The sequence below is a fragment of the Hordeum vulgare genome, chromosome 5H (genome assembly GCF_904849725.1).
Source record: "Hordeum vulgare subsp. vulgare chromosome 5H, MorexV3_pseudomolecules_assembly, whole genome shotgun sequence".
NCBI classification, from domain to species: Eukaryota; Viridiplantae; Streptophyta; class Magnoliopsida; order Poales; family Poaceae; genus Hordeum; species Hordeum vulgare.
In genome coordinates this window covers 410,991,129-410,997,996 of record NC_058522.1, presented here as the reverse complement: position 1 = coordinate 410,997,996, position 6,868 = coordinate 410,991,129, and positions in this window count along the sequence as shown.

The following is a 6,868-nucleotide window of genomic DNA, read 5'->3' as shown; positions in this document are numbered from 1 at the left end:
CGAGTTTAGTTGAGCTTTGTTCACTTTTCCTTTGGGTCACTGGAAATTTCAGAAAAGGAAGATGTTCAGGAGAAACTATCATGGCGGTTCCTCAAGCAAGAGAGGTCCCCGTCTTGCGATTCGGGAGCCCGATCCTTACCAACCAAGGGACGCACAGGTACAACCATGTGAATGGCCTTCTGATGAATTCATGATTGAGGCAGGTTTCAAAGATGAGTTTGATGCACTTGTTCACAACGTCGGACTCGGAGAATTCATTTCCGATAAATGTGAATAGTATGTTGCTCTCACTTCCTCTTTTGTTCATAGATTCAAATTTTCAGTTGGCCGTGATACATCTGTACTGTTTGATCTCTATGACAAATCGTATACCATGGATTTAGAGGATTTCAATAGAATTTGCAAGATACCTATTTGGGGTAGTCTCAATGATCCTCCTAAATCTTCGGTTAGAGATTTTTTCTCTGGTATAACCGTTGGAGAAACTAGATATATTACGCAGGCTACCATGGGGAGCATTCATTTCCCTGCCTTGCATTATTTTGCCCTCTTCATAGGTAGATGCATTAATGGCAAGATTGAGCATTGTCACTGATGACCCACAAGTATAGGGGATCAATCGTAGTCCTTTCTATAAGTAAGAGTGTCGAACCCAACGAGGAGGAGAAGGCTCTGATAAACGGATTTCAGCAAGGTAATAACTGCAAGCACTGAAAGTAGCGGTAACAAGTGATTGTGTAGCGAGGTGAAACGTAGCAAGCAAAGAGTACCAAGTAACAAGTAGTACCAACAGTGTAGCAAGTGGAACAATCCCTTTTGTAGCAAGGGACAAGCCTGAACAAAGTCTTACAGGAGGAAAAACGCTCTCGAGGACACACGGGAATTTTTGTCATGCTAGTTTCATCATGTTCATATGATTCGCGTTCGTTACTTTGATAGTTTGATATGTGGGTGGACCGGCGCTTGGGTACTGCCCTTACTTGGACAAGCATCCCACTTATGATTAACCTCTCTCGCAAGCATCCGCAACTACAAAAGAAGAATTAAGACAAAGTCTAACCATAGCATTAAACTAGTGGATCCAAATCAGCCCCTCACGAAGCAACGCATAGACTGGGGTTTAAGCTTCTGTCACTCCAGCAACCCATAATCTACTTACTACTTCCCAATGCCTTCCTCTAGGCCCAAATATGGTGAAGTGTTATGTAGTCAACGTTCACATAACACCACTAGAGGAAAAGACAACATAAATCATATCAAAATACCGAACGGATATCAAATTCACATGACTATTATTAACATGACTTATCCCATGTCCTCAGGAACAAAAGTAACTACTCACAAGACATAATCATAATCATGACCAGAGGTGTAATGAATAGCATCAAGGATCTGAACATAAACTCTTCCACCAAGTAATCCAACTAGCATCAACTACAAAGAGTAATCAACACTACTAGCAACCTTACAACTACCAATCGGAGTCGCGAGACGAAGATTGATTACAAGAGATGAACTAGGGATTGAAGAGGAGATGGTGCTGATGAAGATTCCTCCCCTCCGACGAGAGGAGTGTTGGTGATGACGATGGCGACGATTTCCCCCTCCGGGAGGGAAGTTTCCCCGGCAGGATCGTCCTGCCGGAGCTCTAGATTGGATCTGCTCAAGTTCCGCCTCGTGGCAGCGGCGAAACCACAAAAAATCTCCCTCTTGATTTTTTCCAGACCAGGATGCTTCATATAGCAAAAGAGAGGGGCTAGTGGGCCTTCAGGCAGCCCACAAGCTTGCCCAACGCCACCAGGGGGTGGTGGCGGAGTGGGGGCTTGTGGGGCCCTGGTGGCCCCCCTCCGGTAGTTCTTTCACCCAGTATTTTTAATATATTCCAGAAAAAATCCACGTAAATTTTCAGGGCATTTGGAGATGTGCAGAATAGTGGACTAGGATTTGCTCCTTTTCTAGTCCAGAATTCCAGCTGCCTGAATTCTCCCTCTTCAAATAATCCTTGCAAAATAAGAGAGAAAAGACATAAATATGGTACCACAAGTAATATAACAGCCCAAAAAGCAATAAATATCAACATGAAAGCATGATGCAAAATGGACGTATCAACTCCCCCAAGCTTAGACCTCGCTTGTCCTCAAGCGAAAACCAAGTTCCATAAACATGTCGACATGTTGAGGGATGAAGGTGTCGATAAAACATAATACGGACATGAGGGCATCATGATCACACATAGAACAACAATATATCATAAAGATTCTTATGGGAAAGTAACCATTCTTTCACAAAGCAAAGCATGAAGCAAAAACCTTACCGAGAAGTAACCAACAATAATCCATAGTCATTGAAGCAATTGCAATTTATCACAACATCAGAAAGAGTCAAATAAGAGCTTGTAAGGCAAACCCACATACTCAATCATCTCTTTTGTTTTCCACAATTGTTACAACTCACGTGGTACTCATGGTGTCAAAGTTTCAGCTCGACACAGAGGAAGATAGGGGGCTATAGTTTTGCCTCCCAACGGTTTACCTCAAGGGTAAAGTCAACAACAATAAAGCATAAGTACTCAACTCCAAGTTGATATATGAATATAGATCTTTCCCAAGCATATGACGGTATCCAAGACAAAGGCAAAAAGGGAATTGGTGATGATCACCATGACTCTTACAAGGGTAAAAAGTAAAGGTACAAGATAGGCCCTTCGCAGAGGGAAGCAGAGGTTGTCATGCGCTTTTGAGGTTTGAATGTGTGTCCTCTTAGTGCGGAGGAACGTCACTTTATATTGCCTCCTGTAACAAAGAACTTTATTATGCAGTCTGTCGCTTTTATGTCTTCCTCATCACAGGTTCGTACAAAGCTTATTTTCCAAACACTAATAGATCATACATATTAGAGAGCAATTTTTATTGCTTGCACCGATGACAACTTACTTGAAGGATCTTATTCAATCCATAGGTAGGTATGGTGGACTCTCATGGCAAAACTGGGTTGGAGGTTTATGGATGCACAAGTAGTATCTCTACTTGGTGCGGGAGTTTTGGCTAATATGAGGTGGAAGCAATCGTCACATGCTAAGGGATCTATAATCATATAACATTGTTTGGAACCAAGCAAACACAATTCATTATGTTCTCTTCCTTGTCCAACATCTACTCCTAGGCATGTAATAGTTTGGTGAGTGCTCACAATTGTAAAAAGTGTCTTAGATGATATATTTATATGTGAAACTCTCTTTCCTTATTACTTCTTATTAATTGCAACAATGACTGAGGTCTATGTTGATTTATTCTCAACAAGTTTCAATCATCATACGTGTCATATGTGAATCTATAACTTTCCATAAGATCGTCTCATGATCTTTCATGCTATCGTTCTTTTCATACTTTTGATCATGGCACAAAGCAAATTCCTTGACTAAGACACTCTTTATTATATCGCCCGTAAGCTCAAATACATCGGGGGAGAGACAAAAGCAAAAGACTCAAACTAAAAAGTAAAGACTTATTCCTCTAAAAGAAGAAATAAAAACCGAAAAGGAAAGAACTAAAACAAAGGTAAAAGCAAAATATATAAAGGTGATACGATACCAGGACAACTCCCCCAAGCTTGGCAGAAGCCAAGGGGATTGCCCATACCAATGCTTAGTTATCTTCCTTTGGTGGTGATGGTGGTGTTGTTGTCGCCTTTGATTCCAAGAGAGCTATCAATCTTTGATTTATACCTTTGAGATCTGTGACATGGTTTTCTAGCAAAACAACTTCACGAGAAAGAGAAATATTGCGAGCACGAGTTGTTTCGCAAAACCTCAAGAGTTCAACCAAGGATGGAGACAACACATGGAGGAAGGGTTGGAGAAAATCTACTCCTTCAACGTCTTCAATGTTGAACATAGGTTGAACTTCCTCCCTAGCTTAGGTTTTCTCCTCAGGTTGGTCCCTGGCTTCCGTGACTTCTACTCTTTTCAGATCAGCATCTACTTCCTCATGAACTTGGTGAAGATCATTCTCCCCAACAGATTCTTGAGACATCTTTGCTCTAAATCTACGGCAGACAACAAGCTCGAAACGAATACAAAGGAAAACTACGCGATACGGAGATCAAAACCTTCGGGCGACTATATATTGATTTTTTTCTGGGCTAGAAGGAGTCCTCCGCAAGAAAGTGGAGTCTGGGAGGCGCACGAGGTGCCCACAAGCTTGCCCACCGCCACCAGGGGGTGGTGGTGGAGTGGGCCCTTGTGGCTGCCTCGTTTGCTCTCCGGACTGCTTTTTATTTTTCTAATTTTCCAAAACTGAGGAAATTTCCTATTGGAAAAGTATCGGAGTCCAATTTCTTACTGACACAGATACATCTTCGTTTTCAAGGTGTGAAACAGGCTGATAAACATCCCTTATGTACTCCTCTGGAGTTATGACATTGATGATATTGGTCTCAACATTTATGGGAGTACCACAGATGTAATGCTTGATTCTTTGACCATTTACCACTCTAGGAAAATTTCCTTCCGTGTTATTGATTTTGATGGCACCGGAACGATATACTTCCTCGACAACATAGGGACCTTCCCATTTAGAGAGAAGCTTGCCTGCAAAGAATCTCAAACAAGAATTGTATAGCAAGACGTAATCACCTACATTGAACTCTCGTTTTTGTATTCGTTTGTCGTGCCATCTCTTAACCTTTTCCTTGAACAACCTGGCATTCTTGTATGCCTGGGCTCTCCATTCATCTAACAAGTTGATATCAAACAACCGCTTCTCACCGACAAGTTTGAAATCAAAGTTGAGCTCTTTGATTGCCCAATAAGCTTTATGTTCCAGCTCAAGAGGTAAATGACAGGTGTCGTGGGTATAAGCCTGACAGTAGATGTGTAGGGTACGAAAAGGATGGGCAGAGCCTTAGCTACAGCGAGGTTGTATGAGTTCAGGCCCCTCTGCGGTGGAGGTAATAGCCCTACGTCTCAGTGCTCTGGGAGCTTGTTGTCGAGTGGAATATAGAATACAATGAGTTGCTAACCCCCGCACCAGTGGGGGAGGGTGGCTTATATAGAGTGTGCTGCCCTCCACAACGGTTTGGTGCGCAGGGGTGGAGTAGTGGAGAATAAATGCCTACGTTACAGGTAACGTACGTCTTAAATGCTAATAAAGGCGTGTGGAAACGTACGACCGTTTCCCTCCCGGGGGGTTACGATCTATAGATTGGAATCCAATCGGTCAGTTCGATACACTCCGAATGCTCGTCTTCGACTGGATGGTCGAAGGTCTGTTACCGACTGGATGATGGAAACTTCTTAGTTCAGTCGGAACTGACTAAGGGCCTTGTCCCTTATGAAGGGTAGTCCTTGGGTAGGACCTATAAGGCAGGCCTATGACCCTACCCTAGGACTATAACCCCATCATTAGTCCCCGAATGGATTGAGGTTGGAACGACGAAGTGATGCTTGAAGTTTGGATCCGACTGGTACGGATGTGACTTTGGCGTTGCTTGCCTCGATCCATTTTATCTTTTCTGACCTACGACCCGAGTGGAAGTATTTGTGAAACAAACTGTCGGAAACCGAGTGCTTCCGCAGTATCTTCTGACGCGACCGGTCAACTGACAGCGGCGGATTTTCCGGGATCCTCAAATTTCGGTTACCGCGCGCTCAGCGGGGATGACGCCATCGCGCTCGAGTAGCGCCTGACGCCTCGATTCTCGCGCCTTCAACCTCTCCACTAATATCGCCGCGGTTGGTCGGGGGATAAGGTTTCGGGGCCACCTGCCAGCGACCCAGTCGGAACCTTACTTAAATCTCAGCGGCGAGGGTTTTTCGTTACGCTCGCCGAATCTCTTGCCTTTGCTTGCTCCGTCCTTCTCGCCACCTCCAGCGCACCTACAATCCTTCCTCCTCCTTCCTCCCCGCGGATCCGCAGCTTCCGCCATGACCAAGGGTCAGACCAGCAAGATGGAGGCGAGGAAGAAGAAGGGGAAGGCGGCGGCTCCTGCTCAGCGGCGGCAGCGACCGCTGCCGGCGGGGTGGATTCAAGGCGACTTCCTCCCCTCCACGGTGACGGAGGGGGGGTCTGCTGCAGCTGGTGGAGCACGGGATGATCGTGCACAAGTCTTGGAGGCTGCCGACGGAGAATGAGGTCGAGCCGGCGCCCCGGGAGGGGGAGCGCGTCCTGCTGCTCAGCCATGTCTATCGAGGTTTCTCCTTGCCCCCGCATCCTTTCTTCAAGGGCATTATGAATCACTTCGGGGCACAGCTTCACCACTTTCCCCCGAACGCTATTGCCCATCTCCCTGCTTTCATAGTTTTGTGCGAGTGCTTCATTGGCTGTCCTTCCCATTGGGGGATGTTCAAGCACATATTCTCTGCTAGATCTCAAACCATCAAACGACTCAGCCAGTCGGATGATAAGACACATCTTCTCCAGCTCTACGGGGGCTTAGGTTTCCAGAAAAAGAGTCGGAGTAGTTATCCTGCCCTTCAGTTGAGTGAGTCGGTCAGGAACTGGCAGTCGACGTGGTTCTACTGCCAGGACGTTGCCTGCCCGAATGCCACGACAGGGCTACCTCCCTTTAGCTTAGATCAGCCCGCTCCGCCTAAACAGCTTGCGCTCACGAAGGCGGAGAGGAACGACATCCAGCCTCTAGTCGACGCACTCGTAGATGTCGTCAGAAGGGGGGTCACCGGCATAGACTTGCTGGAGGTCTTCCTCGGTCGGCGCATCCAACCCCTGCAGGCTCGCGACCACGCCATGTGGCATTATACGGAGCCCGAAGATTCCACTCGGACCATCGTTGTGGGCGTGACTGAGGAGAAGGTGACCTCGTGGGTGCTCCAGATCACAGGCGCCTGCGAGAACCCCAGAGGATCCCGGCG